The sequence below is a fragment of the Patiria miniata genome, unplaced genomic scaffold, assembly GCF_015706575.1.
Source record: "Patiria miniata isolate m_02_andy unplaced genomic scaffold, ASM1570657v1 HiC_scaffold_6, whole genome shotgun sequence".
In the NCBI taxonomy this organism is placed as follows: domain Eukaryota; kingdom Metazoa; phylum Echinodermata; class Asteroidea; order Valvatida; family Asterinidae; genus Patiria; species Patiria miniata.
In genome coordinates, this window is record NW_024037073.1 from 24,034,879 (window position 1) to 24,052,143 (window position 17,265).

Here is a 17,265-nt window from a genome sequence, read left to right on the forward strand (position 1 = left end):
CGGGGTACAAGTTTCAGTACATTGATTTATATCGGTAACAGGCCACGGCCATGCATGCACCACATCGAGAGCCCTGTACATGTATTGCACAGTAAAGAAAACGATCGAATTATATATGTGCGCGTGTGCAGTGCGGTAATTTCCGTGGAGTCACAAGTCAGTTCAAGTCCAAGTCCGAGTCCGTAGCCCCGAGTCCGAGTCGTAAGTCAAAGTGACTTGAATCCCAGTCCGAGTTATTAAAAATGTGACTCGAGTCAGACTCGAGTCCGAGTCACGAGTCATACAAGTCTGATAAGATGTACTTTATTCGTGTTTTTTTATTAACATCAATTTTTCAAATTCTTTCACTTTCTTTTTGACTCATCCTGTAGTTGGTTCAACCGGTCACGTGGGAATAAACTTGATGAATACATCCTGAAAATGGCTTTGGGGATAATGACAGTATATGGATGTGATTGGACGGAGGAGCAGGTACAGTGTAGTTGGTAGTTGGTTTCAATTTGGTCATGTTACTGATGATGGAAAGTAACATTCACTCAAAACATCTTTAAGCACTAATATTACTTTGTACAAATGTATATGTAGATGTAGACAACAGCCCAAAAAAGAGGAGATTTTCTTTTCTATCAATCCTTCTTGTCTTTTTCCCCCAAATGAATTGTGTTCTTCCCCTGGATGTTGATTTATTTACCCATACAACAATTCTGTACTTCCCTTCTGTTTGATATTCAATTTGATCTGATAAGGAATGAAGTCAAATGGAAGTTTTTACTCACAAATCACAATTTGATTTCAATTCATCAGTTGCCTTTTTTTCTTTCCTGGGCAAATGTTGGTTGTCATCTGATCAGAGTTTCACCTTCACTTTCTGGGGTTGTTGTCATTTGAAATCAGTCTCTGCCTTGCCTGACGATCAAGTTGATGTTGTCATATTCTCAGTTTTGTTGATGGAACATCTTTGCAAGACAATTTGTAAGGGCTAACTACTTGGTCTAACTACGTGGTGGCATGGTTTAGTAAAGGTTTGCGGTACCACCATGTAGAAGGAAGATATGTGGCTCTGAAAAGAACCACACATCTTCCCAAAAGAGACTCTGCATGCCTACATGGTGTTACTGCAAACTGCAAACCTTCACTAGAACACTGTCTTCCACAAATGTAAAGGGAAGGGGAAAGTGTGTTTGTCTAAAAAAAAATGGGGGGGGGGTGTAATTCCCAACCCCTTTCCTTCCCCTGACATCCCCCCCCCCCCCCCCCCCGCCCCTGATTCTATGTAAATATTTCAAAGCTAATCATAATTGTATTGATAATATTTCAATGATAGATATATAAAGTGTTTGAGGACCTACGTGGATCTGTTTGGGCCTACAATGACGCCCATTCACTGAGCAGATTCAGGATTACCCATCGAGAACTCGAAAAGATAGGAGAGAACAAGGCCAGTTTCTGCGGTAAAATTATTCATTCAGGTAAGACAAACACCTGTGAAGACTCATTTGCATTGGTCCGCATCTCAATTCTGTTTGGATAATTGTGAAATTTGAAATTGTGAATCAGAAAGTAGGAATCAACTTTAGTACAATTGGTTTTCGATTTCATCCATATAATTATTGATCTTCTTTTTCATATATGTAACTTTTTTGTTGCCCTTTGCTTCAGTATTTTACAAACACTGTAGTGCAGAGATGAAACTTTTCCGATTTTAATTGGAAATCCGACTTTTTGAATTTTCCAACGAAATTTCCGATTTTCTTACAATGTGTCCCACAAAATTTGATTTTATAATTATTTTTTTCACAAAATGTCATTTTATTTCAATCATAATTTCGAAGGAAAGTTTATGAAAAGTTGATGAAAATGGCACGTTGAAATCATTGCGAACGTAGTTTTAATCTCTTTCACCAGTCGCTATTGGAATGTTTCAACGGTAGAAACACAGGCCATAACACTGATCGGAGCCTTTTCCGGCTGGACAAAAGGTTAAACATTGACAGGCGACATGGAAAAATCACTGTGTCGCACTTGTAAGCATTAAAGATTTATGCAGTGGTATCAGCGTACCGCACCCTCCGCTAGCACATGGCCGGTCGGGAACGGGTAGCCTCGTGTCTTTCGTGAACGAACCAGTGGATAAAATCATTATGTTGTGCGATTTTTGGAGGTTTCGGATTTAGTTGTACAAAATGCAATGCTTTAAAAATCATGATGATTATCTCGAGGATGGCGAAGAGAGCATTAGCGAAACATTTCACTGGCATTTGTTGGAAGAGAAAGACGATAATGCCTGATTTTTCCCTTCGTATGAATGGAAGTGGAGTTGTGGAGTTGTGTGGTTGAATGGTTGAATCATGGACATGAAATTTGAAGCACCATGAACATGAATGGTGCCCTTGTCTTTCGGACTTTTTCCTCAACTTTCTCAAGTAAGAAGTGAACTTCTTTGTTGATGACTCCATTACTCCAACCGTAATTCAGGCGTTTTATGGAATGAAAACACTAACCATTTTTTTTCATCGTAAAATTTTGTTTCAATCGAAAATAAAGCAGGAGTTGGTGTCCGGAAATTGGACATGAAGTGTATTGTACATGCATATCTACATGTGTGTAACTGCAGCGCGGCCCCGATTTCTGACTCGTATTTTTGTTCGGCCTATTTTCCGATTTTTTTGCCGTATGCCAGTTTCATCTCTGCTCGAGTGTTGTCTGAGGGCTTCAAGAAAAAAAAAACAAGCTTTCTTTGGGTTGGACACGAACCACAATCTTCTGCTTCCTAGTGCAGACGCATTAACCACTCGACCACTGAGCTTGCTGTGGCAAGCTGGCCGTTTGGAGTCTGATGTAGCAGTGCTTAACCCAACTTTGTTTGTGTAGGAGGTCATTAGTTTGAGTCCCACCTAAGCCTTCTGGACATCACTAACTGTACAGTGTTTGCTAAATATATCGGCCAAAGGCAAACAAAAATCCAATATAAAAAAGGATAATTTCCATCTCGTAATTTTTTTTTCCCCGCCCAGGTTCCCTGAAGTCCATCAAGATGATCCCTAATAAGACAGCAGACGGTACAGGCATCAACTCCGACACCCTGGCCTTACAGGTGAAGACCCATCCTGAGCTGAGGGACTAGCTTCATGTCGTCACCTCTTGGGGGCCTTTGCCTGTCTACCCTGGGGTGGTCAACTCAGAATTACCTGGTAGGTACAGTGGACTCTGTGACCAAGTACCAGTGTTGTAGTCAAGTCACCGTCCAACGTCGAGTCCAAGTCCCGAGTCCGAGTCCAAGCCTCGAGTTACAAGCCTCGAGTCCGAGTCACGAGTCACTTGTTCTTAGTTGTTCACCAAACCAATCATATTTTATTTAAATTATTTTTAATCAGTCATTCTGTCTTTTAAGTAAATCCCAGTGTATAATGTTGTGTGTACATGTTGTTTAGACCCAAAATGCGTTTTCCTTTTAACTCCCATCCCTACAAAATCCTCCTCCATCCCTTCCCTCCATGTTTTATCATCCAAACATTATTCCTCAATGATCCTTTCCCATCCCTGCGTTAGGTTTTTTCTTTTGATGAAATTACGTGACTCGAGTCATAAGTCACCAAGCTCGAGTTCGAGGAGTCGAGTTCGAGTCCGAGTCATTTTCCAATGTGACTAAATTGAGATGCGCTTGCAGATCTCGGCAACTTTAGTGGTAAAAGGAGTGTTGAGTGAACTAGGGGCAAGTTGGATCTAGGACCAATGGTTGAATAGTGGTTGGTTGGTAACGTACGTAGCACATGCGCACTGAAATTAAAGTGGGTACAACTCTAGTCAAACTATTGACATGTCAACAGCCGTGAGAAGATGGTGCTCGCACATTCGCTGAAGATTTGTTCAACACTTGATGTTTCTGTTTTATTTACACAAATAATAGCTTTTAAGCTCGGTGGTCGAATGGTACGACATCTGCACTAGAAAGCAGGAGGTCATGGGTTCGAGTCCCACCCGAATGATTTTTTCACTTTTGAGTAAACAGTGTTTATACGTCGGTGAAGGGCAGAGCCTAATATTGAAATAGTGATTGCGTAGTTTATAATTTTATTGTACAATGGTGACAGTAGTGACAGAATCCTAAACTAACAAAGAAAAACTATGCCATGAAAGTGGAATTTAGTACTCACAATTTTTGTTTTTCTGCCGTTTTGTTCGATATCGTAGTTGATCCCCTATGCCCAACGTTATGACAAATTGCTATTGATAACCAGCTATAAATCGTGGCGCGACCAGCCGCGGTAGGCTGGTCCTGAATAGTCGACTAGACTAGTCCAACCATCTTCGACTGGCGTGCGTTCCATCAGAGTTAGTCAAACTATAATTAATTACAATACCTCACCCAGAGATTCTGTGTCTTGATTGGCCGAGAGCGAGTCACATGGTACTTTCTATTTTTGCTGTCTTTCAGAGCACAGCCAAAAGTACTATACCCGTAGCAACCAAAGTACTATACCATTAGCAACCAAAGTACTATGCCCATGGTGCGGTTTTTGTGTGCAAATGCATGCTGGAGTGCACGTAGTGCGTATTGTTTCCAAGAGAGCGCGCCTCAGAGTTGGATTTAAACGTTTTGTGAAGGGGTGGTTTGGAAGAGTTCCCACCAATTATGAATTGAAAAGAAGTTCATTTTAACTGTGGTCAGATTTTTGTTATTTAAGGTATTAAAAACCTAGCAGAATCTGTGGGTGAAGTGTTATGAAACAAATATTGAATGCCTTATCTCGTGGTGAAGTAAAACTAGCCTCCGTCGATGATCCGTGGAGCATTCAATTTTCCCGTTGCTTCCCCTCAGGAAATAGAATGTCCATTGATAACCTGAGGCGGCTAGGTTTACTACACCACTCCAAACATTCCATATTTGTATACTATGGTCCTTGATTGAACCTTGCTCCATCTAATGGCCCCCAGTTTAGCCAAATTTGTGCGTACTGAATATTTCTTGTATTTATTCCCTCCACAGAGGAAGTACGGTACCTGTCCTCACGGAGGCTACGGTCTCGGACTGGAACGATTCTTGACCTGGATCCTAAACCGCATGCATATCAGGGACGTCTGCTTCTACCCACGCTTCATAAAACGATGCATGCCATAGATGCGTCAACATGTCGCCTTCAATTCTTGATTCTAAGCATTGCTTAATATTTAGTGCGGGAAATCAAGATTAATAAGGGGTGGGGCTAGGTTGATCAAGTGGGGGGGGGGGGGTTGATTGTATGCCCTAAGACCAAATTTCTAGAGATAATTATGCCATTGTATTGTAAGGTATTTCTTCAAGGTGCAGTTTTAAACTTTCTTCACAGTTCGCTCTTTTAGTTTCAAGTAGTTTTGGGTTTTTTTAACCAAAACTCATAACAAATTGCAAGGGTTCAACCTAACATTTCTTATGAAATTTGGCCGAAACAGGACTTGCCTCCAAATGACTCGGCAATGCCCTACGATGTAAGATGAGTTTCAATCAGTGTTCAAAAATCCATTTTTATGAAGATTTGAGCAAAAATTACCGGTTTATTGATTGGAAAGAAGTTATCTTTTGTGACCGCAATTTCTCCCACATTTTTGATGTGATTATCTGTTGGATGGAATATCTGACCAGAAATCGTGTTGGAATTGGGCCTCAAGTACTTTAGGCCCCCCCCCCCCCCCCCAAAAGGCTCCAGTTTCTGGTATGCGCGCGCGTCACTGTAGCCATGCGCGACAGCCAACTTAACAAGTTTTTTCATTGTAAGATGATGTCTCAAAACTGCCCAACTCACTGGTTTGACTGGAATCCTGCTGCTACACAAGTTTAATGTGTTTTTAGATGGGGTTACTATCGAGCATAAGCTTTATGTGGCCTCTGTAGGCTCACGTATATTTTGCACTAAATTTAGTCGGGCACCATTTGCAGTCATCACCGACATTTGAAGAAAAAACAAATTAAAAAAAATGGCGCATCGCTGCACCAATTTTTGGGCAAGCTCCGTACCAGAAACCGAAGACTTATTTTTTTGGCCTCGGACAAGTATCATGTAAGTTTAAAGCAATTAAAAAAAATTTGCCAGGATTAAAATAGAATACTTTTTTAATAAAATTTTCCCAAAAGACGATTTATCTAAAACAAAAGTCCTTTCTTAGAACTTTCTCATGTTTTCTTAAGAAATCCTTCTAAAATATTCTCAATAATAGGTACTTGTAATCAAGTGCTGAATAGTTACTTTCATTTCTCATTAAGCTGCACTATTTGTCAAATATTATCATATATCACTTCAAGTATCTTTCTTTCCTTTCAACTGGGTATGTAACTGTCTAAAACAAAAACATTTGAATGCAAAACATGATTTTCTCCTCATAATGAAAAGAAAATTTAAAAAAGTATGTTCAAATTATCCGTTATTTCCCCACTGATAAAAATCCTTGTTCAAAGATTTAGAGACATATTTTTTATTTCAGTACTCCGAATTGACATTGTTGTCAATTGAATTGACATTGTCAGAAATGTCTACCAGCCTGCAGTTTATTGATGCAACATGTACTCTTAAACTCGACTTGAAAAATACAAGTAGACGAGAAATCTATTTGAACAGACTTGCCATGCGTCCGATTTAGTAACTGCAAAACTTAGATGTTATTGCCCTCTTTAATATCAATATATCTGCTCAAAGTATGTACAGGTATGTTCAGTCAAAGTTACGAAAGGAAATTTGAACTGCATGTGACAGTATAATTTGTTTTAACATTGTTTCATTTTGTCTAACAAATATTGGTGTCCAAATTCACGCTCTGGTTTTTGGAAATATTGCATTTTTTCAGTAATTGTTACAAGGTTAACACTGGATTTGTTTGTCTTGTTGTTTTAGTTCTTGCTATGATTCAAGTGATTTTCTAGTTTAAGGTTTCTGGAATAAAAAGATTGAATAAAATTGCAGAGTGGAACTTTAATTAACTTATATTATTTTGTTTCTCTCAAATGTGTGGCCAAAAAAAGAAAGATTTTTCTCCAAACGACTCCGAAACCTCTTTCGATATCAGATAAGTATCTATCAACATTCAAGCACATTATTTTGAAGATTTGGGCAAAAAATCACCGACTAATTGATAAAAAAATATCATTTTTAGCCAATCTTTCAATAGAGGGCGCGCCACATGCACAGTGGTCGCTACTCGTACCGCGTCATCACGAATGTCCGGCTTTGGAGTAAAAAGAAGACATCTATCTCCAAAAATTGAGTAATGCATTAAATTGAACGGTGGCCAGGTGATTTATCATGAAAAATAGACAAACTAGACAGAAGATTAAGACAAAATATTGTTTTTCTCTCCCCTCAACAGTTTCTGGTGTCAACGCAGAGAAAAACTTGGAGATAGGATGCAGTCCCAGTCCAAACACTATTTTTCTCACTTTTCCCCCAAAACGATAGTCCTGGTCGACAAACTATCTCAAAAATTGAGTAATGCATTAAATTGAACGGTGGCCAGGTGATTTATCCTGAAAATAGACAAACTAGACAGAAGATTTAGACAAAATATTGTTTTTCTCTCCCTCAACAGTGTCTGGTGTCAACGCAGAGAAAAACTTGGAGATAGGATGCAGTCCCAGTCCAAACATACTATTTTTCTCACTTTTTGCTCGAAAACGATAGTCCTGGTCGACAAACTCTCTCAAAAATTGAGTAATGCATTAAATTGAACGGTGGTCAGGTGATTGATCATCAAAAATAGACAAACTAGACAGAAGATTTAGACAAAATATTGTTGTTCTCTTCCTCAACAGTGTCTTGTGTCAACGCAGAGAAAAACTTGGCGATAGGATGCAGTCCCAGTCCAAACATACTATTTTCCTCACTTTTAGCTCGAAAACGATAGTCCTTGACGACAAACTCTCTCAAAACTTGAGTAATGCATTGAATTGAACAGTGGCCAGGTGATTTATCATCAATAATAGACAAACTAGACAGAAGATTTAGACATAATATTGTTGTTCTCTTCCTCAACAGTGTCTTGTGTCAACGCAGAGACAAACTTGGCGATAGGATGCAGTCCCAGTCCAAACATACTATTTTTCTCACTTTTAGCTCGAAAACGATAGTCCTTGACGACAAACTATCTCAAAAATTAAGTAATGCATTAAATTGAACGAATGTCAGGTGATTTATCCTGAAAAATAGACAAACTAGACAGAAGATTTAGACAAAATATTGTTTTTCTCTCCCTCAACAGTGTCTAGTGTCAACGCAGAGAAAAAGTTGGCGATAGGATGCAGTCCCAGTCCAAACATACTATTTTTCTCACTTTTTGCTCGAAAACGATAGTCCTGGCCGACAAACTATCTCAAAAATTAAGTAACGCATTAAATTGAACGGTGGCCAGGTGATTTATCATGAAAAATAGACAAATTAGGCCTATATCATTGGTTTTTAAAACTCTACGCTTGCAGTACTGACATGCGTGAAATGTTTTGGTTAAATATGTTTTATTTTGTGTAATGCTCTGCAACTAGTTCGAGAATAATACCATAGTCAGTGATAACTCTGTGTTAAGTTTCATATAAACTGTTAAACGAAGTTGAAAAATCTAAATTTCAAATGCTTTTCAGGAAACACTGTGTTATTTCCAAACTTGTCTCTCCTGTAGTTTTCAATTCTTGGTCCAATCATGGAGGAATATTCATAAAAAAAGAATATTTATATTTTTAATTATATTTGATTCTGAAAACAACAGTTCAATTTTTCGAACATAAGTTCAGTCAATTTATGTCTCGGGAATGTAAAAAAAAAAAAAGGGAAGAAAATTAAGTAACAATAAAATAATGGTGGGACTCGAACCTGAGTCGCCTGATCAGGAGTCCTATGCCGGTCCACAAGACCATTCACGAGCTCAATGCTCGATTAGTTCTGCTTAAATATAACTGTAAGATAGGCTTATCGTGGCTTTTCACGTTGCACCCATGCACGCTTAGACGTAAAACACAGTCTGACGATGTAAAACATTCATTTGATTTTGGGTGTAGCTGTTCAAGTTGATCTAAATTTATTTGGAAAAGGGTGTAGGGTGTCAACTGAACTAAACTCCTGAAATTCAATGAAATAAAACTCGTACAATCTTTGGTTTCAGTACGAAACACACGTGTTCAACGGATGCAGAGAAGCCCATTTCTTTTGTTAAATTCCTTTGTTGAATCTGGCGTTAACAATAAAATGTTTCCATTGAAGCGAAAGGATTAAACGCCGCGATCTTTTTTCACGCTTGAGTGCATCTGAATGGGGAATATTGAAGCGGAAAATCACGAATTACAGCACTTAGGCAGCATTTTATCCTACATAATGATACTTTTTGAAGAGGAAATTGCATACTGAATACAACTATAGTTTCAAAATTCAAAAATTCGCCGTATTTAAAGAGTCGAGGTAATTTTTTAGGAAAAATTTCACCAAAACTTTCCTCATCTTAACGTAGGCGGCGCTATATATATTCATTCCCGCACGTGCACCGTATCCAGAGTTGGCTAGCGCATTAGCGTGTGTGTGTATGGCATTGCAAGGGGATGGAGGCGGGGCTGGCTTCCTTTTTTGAATACATATACAGTTTATAGCCCTTTTATTTAAAAAACATTTCTCCACTTACGACTTCAAGTTTAATAAATATATTTCGCTTGTTCCCCCACCCCCCCCCCCCCATCTCACACGACAAAAAAAATCCCGCCTCCCTCTTGCTCATGTGTATACCGGGGCCCTTTAATTAATATCCTGATACGCGTCACTTTTGTTCCATTAAAGTTGACTTTTATTCGGATTGCATTTTTTTCACTGACCTTAATTATGTATTGTTTTAGTTTTAGACCTATTCAACTTTTATTCGTGAGATAAATTGAAATTGTGATGCTAAAATGAGATTGGGTAAACAGGTGATACACAGATCGGGCGGCGGCTATCGCGCGCACTGAGAATGAAATATATATATAGCGCCGCCTACGTTAGGATGAGGAAAGTTTTGGTGAAATTTTTCCAAAAAAATTTCCTGGACTTTTTAAATACCACGAATTTTTGAATTTTGAAACTATGGATGTATTCAGTATGCAATTTCCTCTTCAAAAAGTATCATTGTGTGGGATAAAATGCTGCCTAAGTGCTGTAAATCGTGATTTTCCGCTTCAATATTCCCCATTCAGATGCATTCAAGCGTGAAAAAAGATCGCGGCGTTTAATCCTTTTCCCTCAATGGAAACATTTTATTGTTAACGCCAGATTCAACAAAGGAATTTAACAAAAGAAATAGGCTTCTCTGCATCCGTTGAACACGTGTGTTTCGTACTGAAACCAAGGATTGTACGAGTTTTATTTCATTGAATTTCAGGAGTTTAGTTCAGTTGACACCCTTTACCATTTTCCAATTACATTTAGATCAATTAGAACAGCTACACCCAAATCAAACGAATGTTTTACATCGTCAGACTGTTTTTTTACGTCTAAGCGTGCATGGGCGTCAACGTGAAAAACCACGATAAGCCTATCTTACAATTGTAATTAAGCAGAACTAGTATAACATTTGAGTGCCTTAATGGTCTTGTGGACTGGCGTAGGACTCTCAATCAGGCGACTCAGGTTCGAGTCCCACCATAATTATATTATTATTTTTTTTCTTACCTTCCCAACTTTTTATAGCTCCATGCCCAAACATAAATCTACTGAACTTATCTTTTAAATAAACTGAAGTTTTGTTTTCAGAATCCCAAACAAACTTCCAAGAAAACAAACAAAACAATAACAAACAGGTATTTTTTTTCACTTTCATTTATTGTGTTGATTTAATATCCCTTTATTCAAAGAACTATGCACAGCATTCCAACAATATTTTAAGTACACATTTACTTTTAAAATTCACCTACACAATATTTACACTGCAAGAAAATATTTATCGGACTTAAAGGGCATGTACAACATTTGCTTTCGCTGCAATTTTCAGAAATAAATGGATTTGGAGGATTAGTATGTTTTAGCAAATATTGTTAAAATGACTTTTTTTCACGTTTGGGCTTGTAGAAGCTGGAAAAGCCAAGAAAACCAGTCATGTATTTGCAGTCTGGTGACCCCACTTATAAGGTAAAACGGAGCAATTAATAGACTTTGGGGAATCAAAAGGTCAGAGAATCAGTCTAGCAGACTTATACCTCTTCACAGGTGTGTAATCAATTGCAAAGAAAATGCGGAATAACTAATTATAAAAAAATTGGGAGCAATTTTTGAAAAATAGCCAGTTTTCTCCAATGCTGGTCGGCTGACCAGCGTTGGAAAAGTAACATTTTTCTTAAAAATGTCAGCACATCAGGAGCCACAATTTTACAGGATGCTTTAGACTTTCATTCCCCAACAATCCAGTAAGGTATTTCATGATAATTTGATCATTTCGTTTTGTGATGTTTGCAAATGTTGTATCTTCCCTTTAAAGAAAGGCAGTAAACATTTAATGTTTTTACAGATGAAATAAAGAAATGAAGTCAGAATATCACACAATATTGGCAAAGAATGTTGCAACCTGACGCCACTTCAGCGGCGTTAAGTATGGAGCGTCAAGAAAATGTTCTCTTAAGTATTTATCAGTCCCAGATTCATGTCTATTATCATCATTTTTGCAATGAATGACTTCACTGACATGATATGAAGAAAAAGCAGCATCAGGTTGCAACATTCTTTCCCAATATTGTACATGAAAAAAATATAGTATTTACAATGTGATAGATTGCCTTTGAGAAAGATTCTGTTGGATTGAAATTTCTGAAACTGACTTGGGACATGGATGACAAGATTGACTTTCAAGGATTTGTGTGGACTCGGGACTTGAATACAATCTGGGCCCAATTTTATGGCGCTGCTTAACAGTTACCAGATTGAGATCTACATGTACATTGTCACGTCAAAAGCTAAGCAAATTGTTCCTCTGAGGTATACATGCCTTTTGCTGTGTTTACTGCTTACGGCAAGTTAAGCAAATTGTTCCTCTGAGGTATATTAGCATGCCTTTTGCTGTGTTTACTGCTTACGGTAAGTTAAGCAAATTGTCTCTGAGGTATATTAGCATGCCTTTTGCTGTGTTTATTGCTTACGGTAAGTTAAATTGTTCCTCTGAGGTATTAGCGTGCCTTTTGCTGTGTTTACTGCTTACGATCTCCGTAATATAGACAGAGAGGCTCTGCTGGCAGAAATTGTGTGCTTAGCAGTGCTATGAAATTGGGCCCAGTACAAATCACTTATTTTCAATTTGTTTCATGCCTTCTGGACCTTACACCCAAATTGCTTGACAAACGTGCTCTGAAAACTTGTACATGTATATTTATATAAATATAAACCATTATTTAGTATAATTACATTACATACAGGCATGCAACTGGGAAATCATAAAAAAAGAGGAAATTCAAATTTTTCCCAGACTTTGTACAGTGTTTTTCTATTTTCAATGGCACACATGGGAAGTAAAAAAAGAGGAAATCAGCTGATCCGAGGAAAAGTTGCATGCCTGTACATACAGATGACTACCCCCTCCTTGAATAACCATTCCTGGCCCATTCTCATGCCGTTGGGTTGTCTCTAAACAGGCCCAAGAAACTCCAAGATACAAACTTGCAGAGTTGTCCTACATGTAAGCAACATTTGTGACGTGAACATTCACAATTATGATGAACATTTCAATGCTGCCTGACTGACTGTCCGACCGAGTCACTGAGTATTAACTGATCGAGTCAGTCACTATTATCACTGACTGACCGAGTCACTGACCGAATCACTGACTGCGCGATGAGACACTGACCGAGTCACTGAGTCACTGCATGACTGAGTCACTGAGTCGCTCAATGAGGCACTGACCGAGTCACTGACCGAATCAGTGACTGCGGGATGAGACACTGACCGAGTCACCGAGTCACTGCATGACTGAGTCACTGAGTCACTCAATGAGGCACTGACCGAGTCACTGACCGAATCACTGACTGCGGGATGAGACACTGACCGAGTCACCGAGTCACTGCATGACTGAGTCACTGAGTCGCTCAATGAGGCACTGACGGAGTCACTGACCAAGTCACTGAGTTGATGACAGCCACCACGTTGCTCAATGAGTCACTGAGTGATTCACTAACCAAGACATTGACCGAATCACTGACGAGTCACTGACGAGTCACTGACCGAGTCACTGACCGAGTCACTGACTGAATCTGACTGAATCACTGAGTTGCTGATCGAGTCACTGAGTTGTTGACTGAGTCACTGACCGAGTCACACAGTCCAGCTTAACCAGGCAAGCCTACTTTGTTTATGCCATGAGAGACTTAAGCCTCTCTCCAGAACTGTTGTTTTCTCCTGCATAATCATCTTGCCAAAGCTAAATAGAGAAATATTTCAAGGCAAATTTCCCAATGTGAAGAACAAATACTTTGGAAAATCCCTTTGCGAAGCAGGACATTTGGGATGTACAAATCTAAACAATCTCAAGACTAGGATAGGGACCACCTCAGGAAACTGGTACCCTGTTGTCCTTGGCCCACTTCTTCATGACACGGATGATGTATTCCACCTGCGGGTTACTGGTGTTGCGCAAGATTTGGAGGATGTCTCACAGAGTGTTTCTCTGTAGAGGAAAAAAAATGACAAAAATCTAGTGGCTTGAACTTCACTGGGTTTTGTGCACATAAAAATGAAAGCTATTAACAAGATGGACTTTGCGTCGGGATGATGCATTTCAATATTAAGATTTGCCCTTCAAAAAATCACTCGGGTGGGATTTGAACCCATGACTCGACCACCGAGTTTACGAGATTGGTGGTCCAGTGGTAAGATGTCTGCACTAGAAAGCAGGAGGTCATGGGTTCGAGTCCCAACCGAGTGATTTTTTTCCAACTTTCACTCGGGAGGTAACGCACTGAGTAAACAGTGTTTATAAGTCGGTGAAGGGCAAAACCTAATAGTGAAAATGAAAGCTGTTCATAGAATATGGGGACAAAGGAAAAATCCATAAAGATCAATGAATTTGAACTAAAGGGGTAAGAAGTTGAAAAGTATTCATGAAAATTTGTAATAAAAAGCCGTATCCTCTCTGAGTGATCCCTGTTTTATATTTCCCAGGTCTGCATCGTGACTCTGGGCGTGATCCCTGGCTGCATGGCATATGCGGGTTGAGGGCTTCTGACTAGCGCCCCTTTGACAGAGACATTGACAATTAGGGAACCGCCAACATTGGGCTGGATAGCTCAGTTGGTAGAGCACCGGTGTGATATACTAATTGAGATGTAATTGGTCAGTACGCACTGTTTGATTGATGAACTGTGGTCACCTGACTGTCACCTGACCAAAGGTTGAGATCTGATTGGTCAGTGTGCACTGTTTGATTGATGTACTGTAGTCACCTGACCAGAATTTGAGATCTAATTGGTCAGTGTGCACTGCTGATTGACAGAGATGACACCCACCTTGGTTCATGACCAGCAATGATCTGCTGGAATACGCCCACGCACGCCCCTCGCTTGCCTTCCCAGTATTCAGGATTGGGGTCCAATCTTTCCAGGACATCGAAAGCATAGTAGAACTGGCCCATCTACCGACAGAAAAGTTGGAATATAAAAATTGAGAGGAGACCTTGACAATTCCAATTTGAGGTCGAGCAAAAAAACCAGAAGTTTGAATGAAAAGCCTGAATTTTTCGATCATATCCCACCGTGTTGAAATTGTCCAAAAATCAATATTTTAAGCAGTTTGGGATTTTTGGCTATTCTAGTATTTTATGATGCCCTCTACATGCTTACCAAAGTTGGGACACAAAAGTGCATCCTTCATTATTCAAGCTAATGACACAAAGTGGTAAATGTGCAATGAATCATTTTTTTCTTTTTTTGACAGGGATTCGTATTCTCGTTGATTTTACACGTGGGAAACAATGTTGCAACCTGACGCCACTTTTGTCTTCACACATCATCTCAATAAAGATCAGTCATTGCAAAAATGTTTCACAAACATGAATCTGGGACTGAGAAACACTTCCAATTTGGTTCAGAAATACTTGGAAAGTTTTCTTGACTCTCCATAGACTTTGTACACAACCGCTGAAGTAGCGTCTGGATACTGCATTCTTTTCTACACATGCGTTATATTTAGATTTATGTCTCCTCTACCATTTGCGTTTGGACGAAGTGACCAATCTGTTTTGTGAAATCGGCTGCAGGTTGAGATTGAGTGACTGGATACTAATTTGGGGCTAATGCCAAAATCTTGACCAAACATCCAACGGACTAAAATAGGGGATGATGATTTACCTTGTAGCCGTCGTTGGCAATGAGCTGCAGCAGGCTGAACGATTCACCAGACGTCTCCATCTTAAGGTACAACTCCCAGGCTAGTCTGGCCTTACGATTCATGATGTCTGAACAACGAAAACAACTCAAAGAAAGGTTATAAATACATAGGATACTGCTGTAAGAAAACACATTGGGTCCACAAAAGATGGTTCGGTTCAGTGGATGCTCATTTCAGCAATTTTCGGCCAGCAATGCTCAGTGTAACTGTGTACAATATTTGGGAGCCAAGAGGGATGTTCAATGTAGCAAATTTCTGTCGTACAATCTGCTTGAAATGTGATAGAACAAATCCAACATGGCAAATATAGGATTAAGATGTGACGTTTACACGTATGAAACAAAAAAACTTCTTACTCCGTTTACTAATTTTTCAAAACATTTAAACAAAACCCGAATTATATAAAAGGGATCTCCGTTCACCCGATCTTCCTTCGAGACAACCACACATATATGTAGCACAAATAATTAACGTTGTTTTCAAACCTACTTAAGTTACAAAACCTTAGAAGCACCTCATAATTGATTACATTTGGGGAACAGGTAGAACATGTTTACTTTATCAACGACTGCCCGCTATTTACTATGTCAACCACTGTTGATTTATCATGTCAATCACGCCGCTCTGCAGATCAGACAAAATGGGTATGCAAAAACCACTGTCAATGGCTAAATGTTTAAAACAGTTCGTAAAATATTTGCTCAAGGTTTACAAAATAAAACGCCAAGTCACATCCTTAATATACGATCAGGGCAAGTGCATGCTGGTTATGTCATTGTTAGAGACACGTCAGTCTACTTCACACATGGGCAACATGTGCATATCTCCCTAATGCCACTCTGGATTTTCCAGCAGTACATGAAATGCATGCACGCGACGTGTCGTGACTTTAGTTGGACATTTGCTTGTGCAGTCACAGTTGTGAGTGCATGGTCAATACATTATGAGTTGAGGCTTAACAGGTAGATTCATTCTCATAATTAGCAACTTTGAAGTTGGAAGAAGAAACGTCATTAACAACTGACGGTAATACTCACAGCATCTTGCCAACCAGAGACACGTGTAGTCATTCTTGATCTTCTCACTCTGAATGAGCATAAAAATCTGGAAAACAAGAGAAACGATTAACCCACTCCAATTAATTCATGGTAAAACCAAGTGTTCCCCACCAAAACAGTGGTCTAGGAGGCACAGAAAGATCCCCATCCGGGTTTTAGACTTGTTTTTTTTTATGCCTATTCGCCCTGAACAAGGCTACAAGCCACTCCAGATATACAGGGCTACACGTCGGCGCAAAGCAGCTAAATCAACCACACCATCTCTGCCCTCATAGGCACCCACTTATAAGCCATCAGTGTGGGGGTTTGGTCAGTATCAAATGAGGGGAATAATGCTCATTGTGATGTTTGGCAAGGTATGCACCCCTCTAGTCAAAAAATATGCGACAGCATTGCAGCGGTGGCAGCTTTTTGGGTGCTGTCCCTTGTTTTCTTTTTTAAAATGGAGGCCAAAACATGCTTGTAATTACCACATATAATTTATTTGGTTCAAGCATATTGACGTACAGCCATTTTGAATGAAAACACAAATCAAAAGTGATAACACCCAAAAAACTGCCACCACTCACACTGCAAAGCTATCACACATTCTCCAACTCTAGATATGCCTTTCAAAAAATCGCTATGAGCATTGCTCTTTTCAATCGTCTGGTACCGGTGGCCCATTTTTTGGACCAAAGCTGATAGCCTATTACTCCTGGGTGGGAGAGAAGCAATTAGTGACAAGGTGCCTTGCCCAAGGGCACACCCACCATGACCCCAGGCTGGACTCAAACCCACAACCTGCAGCTTTACCCGCAGACCACCAATCCAACGCCCTTGAAGGGCCTCTTGAAGCAGGACAGATCATAGGTTGGAGGGAAATAAGC

General features: G+C 39.5%; 2 long non-coding RNA genes across 2 annotated transcripts; one reads left to right on the forward strand and one right to left on the reverse strand.

Annotated features, from left to right (window-relative positions):
• Window positions 1–330: 330 nt before the first annotated feature.
• Window positions 331–5,669, forward strand: LOC119743583. Its single transcript, XR_005273062.1, has 4 exons — window positions 331–471; window positions 1,325–1,469; window positions 3,015–3,191; window positions 4,988–5,669. It is a non-coding gene; the product is annotated as an uncharacterized LOC119743583 (long non-coding RNA).
• A 7,272-nt stretch (window positions 5,670–12,941) lies between these two features.
• Window positions 12,942–15,348, reverse strand: LOC119742435. The gene is made up of 3 exons (XR_005272852.1): window positions 15,299–15,348; window positions 14,459–14,583; window positions 12,942–13,620 (listed from the first exon to the last, which is right to left on the reverse strand). It is a non-coding gene; the product is annotated as an uncharacterized LOC119742435 (long non-coding RNA).
• Window positions 15,349–17,265: the final 1,917 nt, after the last annotated feature.